Source organism: Lathyrus oleraceus, chromosome 3 (assembly GCF_024323335.1).
Source record: "Lathyrus oleraceus cultivar Zhongwan6 chromosome 3, CAAS_Psat_ZW6_1.0, whole genome shotgun sequence".
NCBI lineage: Eukaryota > Viridiplantae > Streptophyta > Magnoliopsida > Fabales > Fabaceae > Lathyrus > Lathyrus oleraceus.
In genome coordinates this window covers 156,572,105-156,590,570 of record NC_066581.1, presented here as the reverse complement: position 1 = coordinate 156,590,570, position 18,466 = coordinate 156,572,105, and the positions used below count along the sequence as shown (strand labels likewise).

Sequence of the window (18,466 nt, the reverse complement as noted above, 5' to 3'; positions counted from 1 at the left end):
CATCTGATCAAAACTGGGTCTCCCTAGACCCTATCTCCTACAATTTTCACCATATGAAAATGATTTCAAGCGTAAAGTTACTCTAAATGACATTCCAAACAACTTTCGTGTTGAGACCTAGAGCTGGTTTTGCTTGGAAAATCATTTTCTATGTTGAAACATTATAGGTCATTTTGTCTAAACCCTAATTTGAAAGTCAACTTCCCAAGACCATAACTTGCTCAATTTTTATGATATAAAATATTTCAAAGTTTCACAATCAAATTAAAGGTGTCTACTTAAACTTTTATATTTTGAGTGAGAGCTAATTCAATTTTTATGAGCATGTGATCTAAGGATACATTATAGGTCATTTTTGACCTATACCATTGAACAAGTGATTTTCCTCAACTTCAAAAATGAATAACTCTATCATTCTAAACCCAAATGACATGAAATTGGTGACCATTTTAAAGGTCTTTGAAATAGATACCACTTTGATGAATACACTTTTCTCATTTGAAGCTCACATAAAAAGTTAAGCAAGGTGGAATATTGAGATAAATGACTTGATACTTAGAAAAAATTTCAACATGTTGAAATTTCCAAACTTCCACCTCAAAATTCACCATGATACAAGTTCCAAATGAAAAAGTGTCCAACATCAAATTTGTTCCCCTTGATCTAAGATTTCCAAAGAACCCAAGTTCATGCATTTTGGATAAAGTTTGCTAGGGTTGCGCATGGCTTTAACAGGTCTGCAAGATTGGAAGAAATCAAATGCCAAAAATCACATTTCACATTGCCTTGACATCCAAGCCTCATTTGAACTTCAGAATGATTGTACATGGATCAAATTGGATTGCTTCATCGGCATGTACACGCCCATGCAAGCTTGTGCATGAAATGTCCAAATTTAGAAATTTTTCAAGTGTGCAAATATCAGTCCCAATTGCTATAAATACAGACCCTTGGAGCTCAATTCAAACACACCTTACGCGCCAGCTTTGCCCCCCAATTGAAACCTTCACCATTCAAAGGAAAACCTGAGAATTTTTAACTTGAAAATTGAGTTTGAATCTCACTGTTTGGGGAATCAGAAACTCCAGGATCCAAAGCTTTATACCATTTCCAAACCTCTCCTGCAAGCTTCTCAAGTGTGATCGGATCAAGGTTGAAGCAAGCAAGAATCATTTTTGCACAGCATTGAAGGTAAATTTCAGAAAACTTCATCTCTTCGATTCTATCTCAATTCTCTTGGAACTTTGGTTGTCTGAAGTCCTACTTATGTAGGCAAGAAGATTGAGTTGCTTTGAGGTCAAATCGAAGCAACTCAGTTGTCACACCTCAAAATTCAACTCCTCATATCTTTTTATATATTTGGAGTTAGTTGAAATTGAGGTCAGATTCGTGCTCTACGCCATTTTTTCTTTCAGATCATGTCCTCCTTTTTATTTTGGTGACGGTTGAGGATGGACCAGTCCGGTGAGGTCCACCGGAGAAGAAGACCGGAGTTCTGGCTCCGGCGATGTGTTGGCACGTCTCTAGACCATAGGATCCATTTGAAATGTTTTAATCTTAGGCATTGGTTTTGATTACCACACGTGTGGTGCGCTGACTAAGTTCCACCATGGAACGCGCGTTTCCATCCACTTGATCTGCCACCTCAATTAATGAGGGAGACCAAGTGGCTCACGTTTTTTTGATTTTTTTATTTTTGTTTTAATTCGTTTGATTTTCATTAATTCATATTAATTTTAATATTGATCCAAAAAATATGAGAGTTTCACCAAAAAATTTTAAATAAATTCCTCTTTCATATTTTAAATTAAAATTAGTTTTTTGGATCATTATTAATATTTTTCATGATTTAATTGATTTTTTGATTATTTTTAATTGTTAAAAAATACTTTTAAGTCTTTAAAAATTCTGAAAATTTGTCTCCAAGGTCCTTTGACCTTGTTTGACCTATGATAAATCTCATGGCCATTTCTTTGGTGTTTTGATGAGGTTTTAGGAATTTGACAAACCATATTTAATTTAAGTGCATTATTTTAGTATTTTCAAATTGAATACATGCCAAATAATTGTGTTGACCTCTTGTGATGGTTTGTGTAAGTTTGACTTATGTTGTTGGGTCTTGGTCAAGGTTGATTTGACTTTGCTAGGTTAATATCAGTGGATTTAGGGGATTGATGGAATGTACATTCCATCTCCCAAAATGAATGAATGATATTAACTTGGTAAAAGTCCTCCTTTGACCAATTTGAGTTTTGATCCATTCCCCTCCCTCTTCATCTAATTCCCCTTCTTTATGGATTCATTTCATTTGGCTTATGACATCTCAAAATCTTAAGGTCAATTGATTGCAAAATCAACATAAGTATGGATGAGATTAGGCAACTTCTTTTGAATATTCTTTTTGTGTGTGGTATGTTTCATAAGCATAGTCCATTATACTATGTCTCTAATATGCATTAACACCAAAATTCTATTGCCCGACCTCAAATAGTTATGACTTCTACATAAGTCCAATTATGATTGCTTAACATAGCGCTAAATTTTTTACACAAAAGGCATAACATTCTAGTTAGTGAGATTGTAAGTCCCCCCTCTTTCATGGTATTGTATGGAAACTTAGCCTTTTCCCCTTCCTTTGGAAGATGTCTTGGCCCAAGGATCCATGCTTGTGATAAGTGGGTTGAGTGTTCTCCAAAGAATGACTTAAAACAAAAAAGGAAAAGCAAAACAAAACTAACTTCTAACATATTAACAACTAACATTTAATTTCAAGTCATTTACTTTAATGCCATTTACTTTCAAGTCTATATTCATTTGCCATTGTTCATATCATTCTAATTGTTTATGTTAATGTCATTTTCACTGTGTCCATTTGGACCATATTGTGTGATATATCTTGCTTGTGTATATTTTGTTTGTTTGTGTGGTCTTTGGCCATTAATGCACATAATAAGAAACAAAAACCCTAAAAAACTATTGTGTGGACTGTTGGTTTGATCTTGGATAATTGGACTTAGAATTTAGGCAACATCCCTATGCAAAAGGACTTGGGCAATGCCAACTTTTATGAAACCAAGTGCTTGCAATTTGAAACTTCATCTGACACATCATTGAAGATCCCTTTGAGTTCATCTGCAACATGATCATTGTGAAGTTGTTATTTTGAACTTGTAACTTGTGGAATTCATCTGCTACATGGGCTAATTTGAAGAAGATCATGGAGTGGCTAAAGCTTGGATGGGGCTATCTTTATTTGATGCCTTGCTCTTCAAGATAATATTATATGCATTTGTTTGTAGCTTGATTCTAATATCCAAGGGAATTTGGGGTTTCTATAAGACATTTTTGTCTGTCGGATTGCTACCCATTGGTTAGATCTTTTCAACTCTTAACTTTTAATTTTGTGCTTAGGATTAGTCCTTCATCTCCTCCCCGTCTCTTTAATTTCAAAATCTCTCCCTCCTTTTAAAAATTCTTCTTTGCTTGAACTAGTTTTGTTCTAAACTTTGACCACTTTGCAAACTAGAAACTTTGGCCTTATGCCATTGCATTTTCAAACTTTTTTTCTTAATCAAACTTGTAAATAGACTTAATTATACTTGACCTAAAATTTCAAAAATCCAAAAATAACTAACTCATTCAAACCATTTTTAGGCCTTTGTGCCTTTCAAAGTTAATTTTTGTTAAAAGCAAAGCATCCACTTTGAAATTTGTATCACGAACTACGAGGTTTTGATCCCTCATTTTTATGTTAGTACGTAGGCACAAGTCCAAAGGTCTTGTCAAACACAAAAATATAATTAATGAATTCTTTTCTCATCCCCCCATTCTATTTGTTTGTAAACATCACTTTGTACAAAATACACATGCACAAAAAAAGGGCTCCCTAGGAGTACTTAGGACACTTTGGATACTAACACCTTCCCTTTGTGTAACCAACCCCCTTACCTGTAATCTCGGACATTTTATTAGTTTTCATTTGAAAACTTCTTACTCTTGGGTTTTGTTCGTACTTTTCCCTTTTCCCTTGGAAACAATAAAAGCGCGGTGGCGACTCTTGTTATTTGATGTCTTGCTTATCCATAGCTTGATGATCATGAATTTACCGCTATAATGAATAACACTTAGCTGCTGTGATCGAGGGTGATGAAGATGAAGATTGCACCGATTTTGTGATGCATGGAAAAGCTTGCAACAATTGGACTATTGTTGATGTTTCTATTACTGTGCATCGATTTAAGTAATTGGTTTTATTTGTTTTTGAAAATCCTTCTCCTATGCCTAAGGGAGAAGTGAACATTGTTTAACATTTTCAAATTTGATCATCAATAAAATATAATTCTATTCAGCCACATCTATGATGTTTTATTTTTACTTTTTGCTTTATTCTGAAAATGGTAATCACGAAAAACATAAATAAATAATAATTTGTCCATCTGCATAATATTTGGTCACAATTCACTTCTCTAAAATCAAAATATCAAATCATTATATAGGTTGGTTGCTAAAACCATTGAATACAATGATCCTTCTCCTTCTCCAAATTTTGAATTCCCTGTGTTTGAGGCTGAGGGGAAAAGTTATGAAGAGGTATCTGATGAATTGTCTCGTCTACTTGAGCACGAGGAAAAAGCCATTCAGCCATTCGAATAGCAGATTGAGTCAGTCAATTTGGGTTCCGAAGATGATGTGAAGGAAGTCAAGATTGGATCTCGATTGTGTCCAGAGGTCAAGAAGGGGTTGATTGATCTTCTTCGAGAGTATTCAGATGTGTTTGCTTGGTCCTATCAAGACGTGCCTGGTTTGGATTCTGAGATTGTGGAGCATAGATTACCGTCGAAGCCAGAATACCCGCCAGTCAAGCAGAAGTTGAGGAGAACTCATCCTGATATGGCAGTGAAGATCAAAGAAGAAGTGCAGAAGCAAATTGATGTCGGTTTCCTTGTTACTGCTGATTATCCGTAGTGGGTGGCCAATATTGTGCCTGTTCCGAAGAAGGATGGAAAAGTCTGTATGTGCATTGATTATAAAGATTTGAATAAAGCCAGTCCGAAAGATGATTTTCCTCTGCCGCACATTGATATGTTGGTAGACAGTACAACTAAATTCAAAGTCTTTTCATTTATGGACGGATTTTCCGGATATAATCAGATCAAAATGGCACCCGAAGATATGGAGAAGACCATATTCATTACACCCTGGGGAACATTCTGTTATAGAGTGATGCCTTTCAGTTTTAAGAATGCTGGTGCAACTTACCAAAGAGCAATGACTACTCTTTTTCATGATATAATGCATAAAGAGACTGAGGTTTATGTTGATGATATGATTGTTAAATGTATTGATGAAGAGGAATATGTTGAGCATTTGTTGAAGTTATTCCAGCGTTTGAGGAAGTATAAACTCCGCTTGAATTCCAATAAGTGTACTTTTGGTATTCATTGGTAAGTTGTTGGGCTTTATTGTCAACGAGAAGGGTATTGAAGTTGACCCTGCCAAGGTCAAAGCAATACAAGAGATGCCTGCGCCCAAAACTGAGAAGCAAGTCAGCGGTTTTCTCGGCCGCTTGAATTACATCTCTAGATTTATTTCACACATGATTGCCACATGTACGCCTATATTCAAGCTTCTTTGGAAACATCAGTCTTGTGATTGGATCGAGGATTGCCAGAAAGCTTTTGATAGTATCAAAGAATATCTGCTTGAGCCTCCAATTTTGTCTCCGCCTGTTGAAGGAAGACCATTAACCATGTATTTGATTGTGCTTGAAGAGAATGTGGGTTGTGTTCTAGGTCAGCAAGATGAGACTGGAAAGAAAGAATATACTATTTACTACCTTAGTAAGAAGTTCACCGATTGTGAGACTCAGCATTCTATACTTGAGAAGACTTGTTGCGCATTGGCTTGGGCTGCTACGCGTCTGCGTCAATATATGTTGAATCATACCACTTGGTTGATATCCAAAATGGATCCAATCAAGTATATTTTTTAGAAGCTTCCTTTAACTGGGAGGATTGCCCGCTGGTAGATGTTGTTATCAGGGTATGATATCGAATACCGATCTCAGAAATCGATCAAAGGTAGTGTCTTGGCTGACCATTTGGCTCACCAACCAATTGAAGATTACTAGTCAGTGCAGCATGATTTTCCTGATGAAGAGATTTTGTATTTGAAAATGAAAGATTGTGATGAACCATTGCTTACAAAGGGGCCAGAACCTGGTTCCCGTTGGGGCATGGTATTTGATGGAGTTGTTAATCAGTATGGTAATGGCATTGAGGCAGTGATTATTACTCCTCAAGGCACACATTTTCCATTTACAACTAGATTAACTTTCAAGTGTACAAATAACATGGCTGAGTATGAAGCTTGCGTTATGGGGATTGAAGAGGCCATTGATCTCAGAATCAAGTATTTGGATGTCTATGGAGATTCAGCTTTGGTTGTGAATCAGATCAAAGGTGAATGGGAGACAAATCAACCCGGTTTGATACCATATAGAGATTATGCGAGGAGGATTTCAACTTTCTTTACAAAGGTTGAGTTTCATCATATCCCTCAAGATGAAAACCGGATGGCAGATGCTCTTGCAACGTTGGCTTCAATGATCGTGGTAAAGTATTGGAACGAGGTTCCTAATTTGACTGTAATGCGTCTTGATAGGCCAGTTCATGTATTTGCTGTTGAAGAGATCAAAGATGAGAAGCCGTGGTATTTTGATATCAAATGTTTCCTCCAAAGTCAGATTTACCCGTCTAGGGCATCTTTGAAAGATAAAAAGACTTTGAGAAGATTAGCCGACAACTTCTACCTGAATGGTGATGTATTGTATAAGAGAAACTTCGATATGATTCTGCTCAGATGTGTGGATAGACACGAAGCAGACCTATTGATAACTGAAGTCCATGAAGATTCCTTTGGTACTCATTCCAATGGACATGCAATGGCGAAGAAAATGTTGCGAGTAGGTTACTATTGGCTGACAATGGAATTTGATTTTTGCAAGTTTGTGAAGAAATGCCACAAGTGTCAAATTTATGCAGATAAGATTCATGTTCCTCTGACACTGTTGAATGTCATTTCCTCTCCGTGACCCTTCTCCACGTAGGGAATTGATATGATTGGCATGATTGAGCCAAAAGCTTCGAACGGACATCATTTCATTTTGGTGGCTATTGACTACTTCACAAAATGGGTTGAAGCGGCATCGTATGTAAATGTAACCAAGCAAGTTATTGTGAGGTTTATCAAGAATCAGATTATATACCGATATGGTGTGCCAAGTAAGATCATTACTGATAATGGATCAAACTTGAACAATAATATGATGGAAGCTCTTTGTAAAGACTTAAAGATTGCACATCATAATTCTTCTCCCTACAAACCTAAGATGAATGGGGCTGTTGAAGCTGCGAACAAGAACATCAAGAAGATCATCCAGAAGATGGTTGTGACGTACAAGGATTGGCATGAGATGCTCCCATTTGCTTTGCACGGGTATCGTACATCCATCCGCACTTCAACAGGGGATACCCCTTTCTATCTTGTTTATGGTATGGAGGTTGTGCTCCCCATAGAGGTTGAGATCCCATCATTGTGTATCTTGATGGAAGCTAAGTTGACTGAGGCTGAATGGTGCCAGACCAGATTTGATAAGTTGAATTTGATAGAAGAGAAGATATTAACTGCCATGTGTCATGGTCAGTTATATCAACAAAGGATGAAGAGAGGTTTTTATAAGAAGGTCAGACCTCGCGTGTTTAGAGAAGGCGACCTGGTGCTCAAGAAGATTCTATCTTTCAAACTAGATTCTAGGGGAAAATGGACTCCTAATTATGAAGGCCCATATGTTGTTAAGAGAGCCTTTTCAGGCGGTGCTTTGATTCTTACAACTATGGATGGTGAAGAGTTCACTCGTCATGTGAATGCTGATGCAGTCAAGAAATACTTCACCTAAAAAGAAAAGAACAACTCGCTAAGTTGAAAACCCGAAAGGGCGGATTAGGCAAAAATGAGTGTCTCGGTGGATTGAAAACCCGAAAGAGTGATCCAGGCAAAAGTTAGAGACATAAAACAAAAATAATTATCCTGATAAATTGAGTACCCCACCTTGGGGAAATTTATGCAAAAATTAGGGATTATGGCAAGTAACTGCATCCTGCTGATCTTCAGTTCTGAAAACTTTCTTGAGCACATTGTCGAATTCTGATCCCTAGTTGCATCCAAGAGCACATCCTATATCAAGAGTTGGTAGAAGGATTAGTGATCATTGTATTCAACGTAGCCCTTTTCCATGTAAATTACGATTTTTCAAACTTTTGTAAAGATCTATGGAGTCTTGTCATTTACAGACTACCATTCTATTAAATAAAGTTGAGCTTGTGTCCAATTATTTCTACTCTTATTTAATTCAGCCTAATAGATTTAAATTTTATTATGATCACTTTTTGAAATTTAATTTTTAAACATATGTAAGCGTTAATTTTAAGAAATCGATTTCATTAAAGGGAATATCAACGGTGGTTTGAAAGTGGTAAGCCCTAAGTGTGGAACATTATTGGGTTCCCCAAGCAGTTGTCATGTTTCCTCTTTCATCCCCGACAGTATGCTCTCATCCGATGTTTGTCGATTTCGCCAGCCGGTTAATTCACCGTTATACCCAACTAAGTTTGTGATTGTCCTCCCTCGTGTTGCAGGCACTTCATTATAACAAATTTTGGCAGGATTTTGATTCCCCGCAAGTCGCCATCAGATTCGTTCCCAGTCAGAGTTTCATCCTGGTTTCTGAGCAATTATTTGTGTTTATCCCTTACAGGGTTGTCTCCCATTTGATATGGTGTCGACCTAAAACTCCCCGCAGAGTTGATAGCAGTTTCCTCAACAAATCTCCTCCTCTCTTCCCCAGCTAGGGTTGAGCCTTTGATATGTTTGAAATTTTCTCAGACAATTGTTTCCCTCTTTAGTGGATTGGTTAGGAATTGCGTCGATGATTCAGATCAGCGATATTTGTGTATCCTTTGTGATCATTTTGTCAGCATAAGCATCATATATACATATACATATACATATACATATGCATACACACCCATATAACTTCATTATGATATTATTACATCTTGTGATTTTTGTCCTCTGCTATGGTGGTACTTTATCCTTATACAAGTTTGGTGTGGTTGTCCTCCTTTAATCGTAGAGTGTCAACCCCCTAAGCAGAAATACTTTAACCTTTCTCCTTTCCCCACTGAGCTATTTCCTCATGGATGTTTGTTATTTCAGTTTCCTCCCTAGTTGATTATCTGGATGGAACCACTCCCTTTGAGTTAAATCCTTATTGGGTGGAGTCTTGATTGACCGTTTCTTTCTAGATATTACCTAGAGAGATGCTTTTGGTCCCCTGAGAGTTCATTACCCAATAGCTGGTAATATTCTTCTTAGTTGGAAGTTTTGTTACTTCTCGCCCAATACCCGACAAAAGTAACCCTTTTCTCCCCAGTGGATTCGTTTTTCAAGTTTCCCCGGGAAGTATATCCTTGATATGTTCATCCTAACTGATGACAGATATTTTCTTCCCCTGCTCTGAGTCTATCCTTGATATGTTCATCCTAACCGGTGACAGATATTCGCTTTTTGGTATTCTACCCAGTAAAAAGGTAGTTGTAATCCCTATTTTGTTTCCCAGAGAGTTAATCCTTGATATGTTCATCCTAACCGATAACGGGTTTCCTTCTCTTTGCGGTCTTCTGCCCAGTAACCGGTAGTTGTAAATCCTGCTTTTTTCCCCTTTGTAGAGTTTATCCTTGATATGTTTATCCTAACCGGTGACGGATATTCTCTTTTTGGTTTTCTATCTAGTAACTAATAGATATAATTCCTATTCTTCCCCCGGAGTCTATCCCTGATATGTTCATCCTAACCGGTGACGGATATTCTCTTTTTGGTATTCTACCCAACATTCAATAGATGTAATTCCTACCTTTTATTCAGGCGGTCTATTCTTGATATGTTCATCTTAACTGATGATTGGTATCCTACTTAACATCCCCAGGCAAGTCTATCCTTTATATGTTCATCTTAACCGATGAAGGATTTTATTTCCTCTGAGTCTATCCTTGATATGTTTACTTTAACCAGTGAAGAATATTCTCTTCTTTATGGTCTTCTGCCCAGTAACCGGTAGTTGTAAATCCTATTTTTAGATTTTCCCCGACAATTCTATTCTTACCCAGTAACCGGTAACGAATACACCTCCTAGCGGCCCTCATCGAGTCATCCTTAATATGTTTACCCTAACCGGTAACGGATGTCCTCCCTGTTAGATTTTGTTATCTCCATACCCAGTAACTGGTAGTGGATAATATATCTCTACTTCTCCTATGTTGAAGTATTTTCTTCCCCAGTCGAGTTGAGTGTGTGTTCCTTAGTGAAATTGTTGTTCCTGCATGGTTTGAGTATTTCAGCTTTGTTCTGATCTACCTGTTTCCCCTGCAGATGTTCCTTTTATCCCCCAGGCCGAGTCTTTCCATTTTTCATGGAATCCCTCGTGTCCCCCAATATTTTTTAAGTCGTAGCCTGGCCTACGCATAGCCATTTACTCCCCTCAGAGTCTCTGTCTCCCTAGTGAGTCTTCCTTATGGAATGCATTACACTCCTTCGGATCTTCAGTCTCTCTGAATTCTTTTCCTTTGTGGCAATATTTCCCCACATAGACTTCTTTTAACATTCATATCATATGCATCATGAGGTCTCTTAGGGACCAAAATTTGTTCCTATATGTTGTTATTTAAGCCCATTCTACTAAGTTGATACGAATATTTTAACCTTCATCTCCTCAGTTAGAATGTCCTTAAATAGGGGCAGTTGTAAGACCCTAATTTTTACCCTAAGATCCCTCATGCTATCTCATCATATGCATTAGCATTGAGATCATACCTTGGCATCCTCACTCATTGGGTTTGCATTAGGAGAGATCACCAATCACCATGTGATTGTATCATACTTTATATTTTATTATCTTTACTAACCAAAATACCAAAACTATGTCTTTGCATTTGTCTACTTCTATGGTAGGTAAGGCACATGATCACCTTTGATCCATCAAGCTCATATATAGGGTTTAAGACCCTCATGCCTAAGAGCTCAATCAAGAATTGGTCTACAATGGATTTATACATCATATATGAGTCTCTATGATCTTTGCATATTATTTTGGTCAAGAAAGCATCAAGAGTTTGGAATTGATTTGCCTTGGAAGCCCTAGTTCATCTAGGTATCTTGTGTAACTTCTTCACCAAGCTTCTTCAACATTTGATCAAATACTTCAAGGGATACTTCAAATTCCATCATCTTATACATATATTATCTCTCATGAGTCCCAAAAGTCAAGAGAATTGCAAGCTAGAAAGTTGGTTCAGGGTGGTTGACCAGAAGATTTCATCTGATCAAAACTGGGGTCCCCTAGACCCTATCTTCTACAATGTTTATCATATGAAAATGATTCCAAGAGTAAAGTTACTCAAAATGACATTAAAAACAACTTTCATGTTGAGGTATAGAGCTAGTTTTTCTTGGAAAGTCATTTTTTATGGTGAAAGATTATAGGTCATTTTGTCTAAACCCTAACTTAGAGGTCAACTTCCCAAGGCCATAACTTGCTCAATTTTTATGAGATGAACTATTTCCAAGTTGCACAATGTAATTCAAGGTGTCTACTTCAACTTTTATGTTTAGAGTAAGATCTAATTCAACTTTTATGAGCATGTGATATGAGGATACATTATAGGTCATTTTGGACCAATACCATTGAACAAGTGATTTTCCTCAACTTCAAAAATGCATAACTCATTCGTTTTAAATCCAAATGAGATCAAATTTATGACCATTTAGTAGGTCTTTGAAAGATCTACAACTTTGATAAAGACGCTTTTCTCACTTGAAGCTCACACAAAACATTAGCCAAGGTGGAATAAGTGAACTTATGGCTTGACACTTAGAAAAAATGTTGATATGTTAAAATTTCCAAACTTCCACCTCAAACTTCACCATGATACAAGTTTCAAATGGAAAAGTGTCCAACATAAGAGTTGTTCCTCTTGATCTAACCTTTCCAAAAAGTCCAATTTCATCCATTTTGGACAAGATTTGGATGGTCTGCGCATGGTTGGAACATGGCATCATCATTTGGAAAAATCAAAACTTCAAACAGCTGTACACATTTGCCTTGCATTCCAAGTTGAATTTAGACTCATTCGAACTTGATTATGGACCTAAAGGAATGACTTCATAGGCATGTACACGCCCATGCAAGCATGCATCATCCATTGCCAAATTTGGATGTTCGATTTGAAGGTGCAAATATCATGTGATTCAGCTATAAATAGAAGCCTCTAGGCTCAGAATTAAGGATCCCTTTGCGTCAGCTTTGCTCCAAGATCCCAAACCCTTCCATTTGAGAGGATAATCCTGAGAGTTTTCTTTGAAAATTGAGTTTGAATCTCACTATTTTGAGATTCAAAACTCCAGTGATCCATAGCCTTTGGTTGATTCTAGTCTACTTCTGCAAGCTTCCTGAGTAAGATCAAGCAAGAATCAAAGTAAGAGCAAGCAAATTCTGACCTGCATTGAAGGTATTTTCTAGAAATTTTCATCTCTTCGATTCTCACTCAACTCTCCATAATTCTCTTGGTTATTTGGTTGTCTGAAGTCCTACCAATATAGGCAAGAAGATTGAGTTGCTTTGAGGTTAAATCGAAGCAACTCAAATCATACACCTCAAATTTCAACTCCATGTATCTCTCAATATACTTGGAGTTAGGATAAATTGAGGCCAGATTCGTGCTTAGTGCCATTTTTACTTTGAAATCATGTCCTTCTTTTTTATTTTAGTGATGATTATGAATGGACCAGTCCGACGAGGCTCGCCTGAGAAGGTGATCGGAGGTTTGCTCCGGTGGTGAGTTGGCAAGGTCCAAAGCCACATGATATATTCAAATTGTTTTAATCACGAGCGTTGGTTTTGATTACCACTCTTGTGACGCGCTGACTCAAGTCCATCATGGAACGCACGTTTGTGGCCACTTGATCTGCCACCTCAATTAATGAGGGAGATCAAGTGGTCCACATTTTTTCTGATTATTTGAATTTCATTTTAATTGTGTTATTTTCATTAATTCATATGAATTTTAATATTGATCCAAAAAATATGAGTTTCACCAAAAAAATTAAATAAAATCCTCTTTCATTTTCTGAATTAAAATTATTTTTTGAATCATTATTAATATTTTTCATGATTTAATTTATTTTGTGAATATTTTTATTTGTTTAAAAATAGTTTTAAGTTTCCAAAAATGATGAAACTTTTTCTCCAAGGTCCTTTGACCTTGTTTGACCTAGGATAAATTTCATGGCCATTGCTTTGGTGTTTTGATGAGGTTTTAGGAAATTGACCAACCATAATTTAATTTAATGCATATTTTAGTTGATTTTAATTGATTAAATGCCAAATAAATTGTGTTGAGCCATTTTAATTGACTTGTTGAGTTTGACTTGTGTTGTTTGGGCCTTGGTCAAGGTTGATTTGACTTTGTTAGGTTAAGATCATTGGATTTAGGGGATTGATGAAATGTACATTTCATCTCCCAAAATGAATGAATGATCTTAATTTGGTAAAAGTCCTCCTTTGACCAATTTGTGTTGATTCCATTCCCCCTCCCTCTTAATCTCATTTCCCTTCTTGATTCATTCATGTCATTGGACCAATGATATCTCAATATCCTAAGGCTAGTTGATTGCAAAATCAACATGAGTATGGATGAGATTAGGTCCACCATTTTACATATTCTTTTTGTGTGTGGTATGTCTCATGATCATAGTCCATCATACTATGTCTCTAACATGCATTAATACCAAAATTTTATTGTCTGATCTCAAATAGTTATGACTTCTACATAAGTCCAATTACGATTGCTTAACATAGCGCTAAATTTGTCACACAAAAAGGCATATCATTCTAGTAAGTGAGATTGTTAAGCTCCCCTCTTTCATGGTATTGTGTGGAAACTTGTCCTTTTTTCCTTCCATTGGAAGATGTATTGGTTCAAGGATCCATGCCTTTGTTAAAACTTAAACTTTTATTAAAAGCAATCGACTCACTTTGAAATTGTTACCACTAACTACGAGGTTTTGATCCCTCATTTTATGTTGGTACGTAGGCACAAGTCCGAAGGTCTTGTTAAACACAAAAATATAATTAATGAATTATTTTCTCATCCCTCCATTCTATTTATTGCAAACATCATTTGTACAAAAACACATATGCACACAAAAAAGGGCTCCCTAGGAGTACCTAGGACACTTTGGGTGCTAACACTTTCCCTTTGTGTAACCAACCCCCTTACCTGTAATCTCTGGAATTTTATTAGTTTTGATTTAAAAACTTCTTACTTTTGGGTTTTGTTCGTACTTTTCCTTTTTCCCTTGAAAACAATAAAAGTGTGTGTGGCGACTCTGGTTTTGTTGACGTCTAGCGTATCTATAGCTTGATGGTCATGAATTTACCACTACACTATTAATCCTAAAATCTAATTAGTTCTAATTAACCTAATAAATTCCTAACTAATTAGAAAATAATTAGCAAACAAAAACATGTAAAAATCAGAAAATGGGCCTGGAAGGGGTAATGACCCTGAAGAAGGTGTCAAGGAGTAATGCATGTCGGCTTTCATGCCAAAGCTCAAATCCAAAATCATCATGCAGGCAGGGAGAGGTGCCTCCATGTACAGGGTGTATGAAGCAAAACAATGGATGGTTTGTTTGGGCCTTAGGCCCAAACTAGATTCAAGGTTTGAAAAGGCCAAGGCTATCAAAGGCCAGGGCTACCCGAGTCCAACATATTCTTAACAGCAATGTATCAGAAATTCAATCCTCGCGTTTCAACATTTCACGTCTTCTTCTTTGCTCCGTCTCCACGTCGCGCGCCCTTAACCTTGTTCCAGCTTCAAGGACTTCACGCTCATCATAAAACGGTTCAAAGTTCCAAACAAGAATCTTACATGGCGCTGAATCACAGCAGAAAAACGAAATTGAGACTCATCGCAATGAAGCAAGAAGAAAAGAAAAGCTTACCGGATTCAACGCGGTGGAAAGAAACCAGTTACTGTGAATCCCTCTCTATTTTTGATTGCGAATCACCTTTGCGTTTTTGCGTTCTCTGCGATTTATGATACTCTTGTGTGTGAACGTACTAAGCAATTTTCTTCCTTCTTGAAAACAGATGAAGAACTTCCTCTGAGTTGTGAAGGAATCTTCTGTTTGTGTGTGATGGTGGATACTGGTTCTGAAAGATATGTTCTGAGAGGTTGAGAGGGTGAAACGTTTCGAAGCTTTAAGAGAGATCGAGAAAAAAATGAGTATGGAACAAATTGAGAGTGAAATGAAATTCTGTGATGAATGCATTGAGTTGAGGTTTTTATAGAATCAAAAGTTAAAAGAGGGAAGTCACACTGTTAGTTATGATAGGCTAAGTTGGTTAAACGTTGATCTTCTGTTAGCAAATCTGTTAACTGGATTTTGAGTTTTGTCATCTGTCATGACTTTGCCTCTATTTCTGTAAAATGGATCGTGAGATGTCAATTATGTTAACTGAGTTAGGTTGACGTTGTTTTTTGTTAAAACTCAGGTTAGAAATTAGTTAGAAAAAGTTAGTTATCAAAAAGTTAGTTGAATTAGGTTGATTTGAAATTAGTTTGTTATGAAGTCTGAGTTGTTAGTTGTGTGGAGTTTTCCTATTCTTATTTTTGTTACTTGAAAATTCTGCAGCTTAAGGTTAAATTGGAGGGTGGAGTTCAATTGGTCAGAATTGTTTTGGTTTTGTTGATTTTACTATGAGCCAAATTATTAGTAATTAGTTGGTTCTATTAATTGTTAGCTAGAAGCCATTAGTCGTGAAACCGAAACAGAATGGTTAGTTAAAAGGTTTTGAATTGTGGTTGTTAATTAGAATTGATTTGTTGGTTAAATGAATGAAGCAGTTAATATGCGATGAACGTTTATCGATGCATTGTATTGTATGCCTTATTTATCGATGCATTGTATTGTATGCCTTATCTGGAATGTTGTTATTTGATGAATGGTAATCAATATGACATGGGCCACTAGTGAGGCTTTGTTTGATGCACTATTGTTATGCTAGATGTTTATATTGTTTATTGATGGTGAGTCTTCGATTAGTGATTAATTAGTAGTTAATTTGTGAAGTCAAGTAGTTTATGTAATAATTGGATGCTAATTTGTGAATGATTTACTTCTGACTTTTGGATTCTCGCAAGATGTAAATGAGCTTGGATGCTAAGTGGAATGACTTATGGGTTGGTTGCTTGAAAGACTTGAAGTTCTGCTCACGTTTGGAAAGTTATGGCTTGGTTTTCTTGGCAATTGGAAAGGGGTGTACGACAATGGTTATCTTTGGGAACCAAGTTGTGTATTAATTGAAAATGTAATTTGTAGTTTAAATGGTGTTGTAATCAATGGTTTATGTAGGAAATTGGATGTTGTCATGGAAATTGGTTTGTAATGTTGTATAGTTTGAATGGAAAAATGGTATTTTCTCATGGTTGGAAATTGAATGGTTGAATGAAATTGAATTATTGGTAATATGTAATTTTCGATTAGATTAAAAAGGTCATGGCTATCTGTTTTGGCATGTTAATGGTTGGTAAATGGTAAGGTTGTGTAATGGTAATGTCTTGAAATGTTAGTTTTGGGTTATATATGATTTGAAATGGTTATGTAAACATTTGTGTAATGGAAAAACTTAAATTATGATTCCAATTTGTGATTCAAAGTTCAAATCACTTTCATCTCTTTGTTAGACCAAATGTATGCAACTTATTATGAAAGTTATATGAAATGTCCTAATGACAACTTATTCAATGCCTTAATTCCATATAAACCATTTTAATGCAAATGGACTAAAACTTGATTTTATGAATCAAAGTTCATGCCATGGACTAGAGCTATTCAATGGTAATTGTCAATTAGGATTAGAATGTCATGTAAAAGGCTTAGGGTATTCCCGTCTTGATTGTTGACTTTGGTCAATTAGTTGACCAAAAAGTTAACGAGTTGACTAAAAAGTCAACTTGGGTAAAAACCATGTTATTCAGTGAATAATGCAATGGTGAATCTAAAGATGCAACGTAATGTATGAGTGGATCTTAATGATGCCAAAAGCTTGTAAACCACTAAATCCAAATGAGTTACACTTGAAGATTGCTCATTGATCGCTCTATTCGCAAGTGCACGAATCGCGTCAGAGTAATATAAAAGAATATCGATCACACAGAGATCAAATCGTCAATCTATCGATTACTATCGTTACGACGTTTATCTAAGGCGGTATAAAAGAGATATTGATGTTGCAAAATAACAGTAAATAAAGAAAATAATAAATACAGTGCAGATAAAGACAGGTTTGAATGTATTTCACGTCAGTTAAACGATGTTTCGATTGTCTAAATAGAACTACTTATGGGGAAATATTTTCTACTGTAGAAAAGAATCTATTTAACAGGAACTGTCGCTTTCGCGTATTTAAAACCGAGTTTACCCTTAAATTAAGGCCTTTTATTGTTACTTATAAAAGGGGCGCAAAACGCTAAAGTAGTAAACTTATTTTTCAGAAATAAGACTCGTAAACTTAGTTGAAAAATGATTTTGATTTAGAAAGTTTACCCAAGGAGTTTCCTGATTTTAAATCTATCAACGCGTCCGAAAACAGTTTCAAAAATCGTTTTTCCTTGAAGTGATAAAAATTCCTAGTTAACTAAGTCAGGGTGCTTTCGCACTCCTTGAATAGTTAAAACTAACCAAATTTGTTTCAGAAAACTTGAATTAAAAATCAAAACATCCTTTAAAGCATTTCTACAGATTCAATATGTGAAACATCTCTTTAACCGTGATCCTTACATTCTATCCTTTGAAAGATTTAGCCAGACATGGTAATACAAACAAACACAACGATATTGATCATGATGAAAAGTTGTTTTAGAATGTAAGACGTAGAGAACAAATAAAGCGTGTAAAATAATTAAAACGAGCAATAAAGATAATGGCGAGAAATTTAAATAAAATAAAGACAATGACAGGAATTAAATAAAGTAAAGTGTGGCAGGGAATTAAATAAAGTAAAGCATAGCAGGAAATTAAATAAAGTAAAGCATGACAAGTAAAATAAATAAAAGCGATTAAATTAGAACCTGCTCCAAACGGAGACTTTAAATCTGGTACAAGGAAAATAAACCTTCGACTCTGAAGATAAAGACGACAGCAAAATCGAAGTGCTCCAACTCAATCTCACTAAGGTGCGATAACCCCTCGATGTGACGGATTACCGCTTTTACAGATGATAATATAATCTTAGTGTTGTAAACTAAGTTGGATGATTTGGAAATGAACTAGAACGACCTATTTA

The 18,466-nt window shown here is 36.0% G+C and overlaps 1 long non-coding RNA gene across 1 annotated transcript; it reads left to right on the top strand.

Moving 5' to 3' along the window:
* The first annotated feature begins 14,874 nt into the window (after nt 1-14,874).
* Nucleotides 14,875-16,604, top strand: LOC127125955 (uncharacterized). Its single transcript, XR_007804844.1, has 2 exons — nt 14,875-15,147; nt 15,269-16,604. It is a non-coding gene; the product is annotated as an uncharacterized LOC127125955 (long non-coding RNA).
* The last annotated feature ends 1,862 nt before the right edge of the window (nt 16,605-18,466 follow it).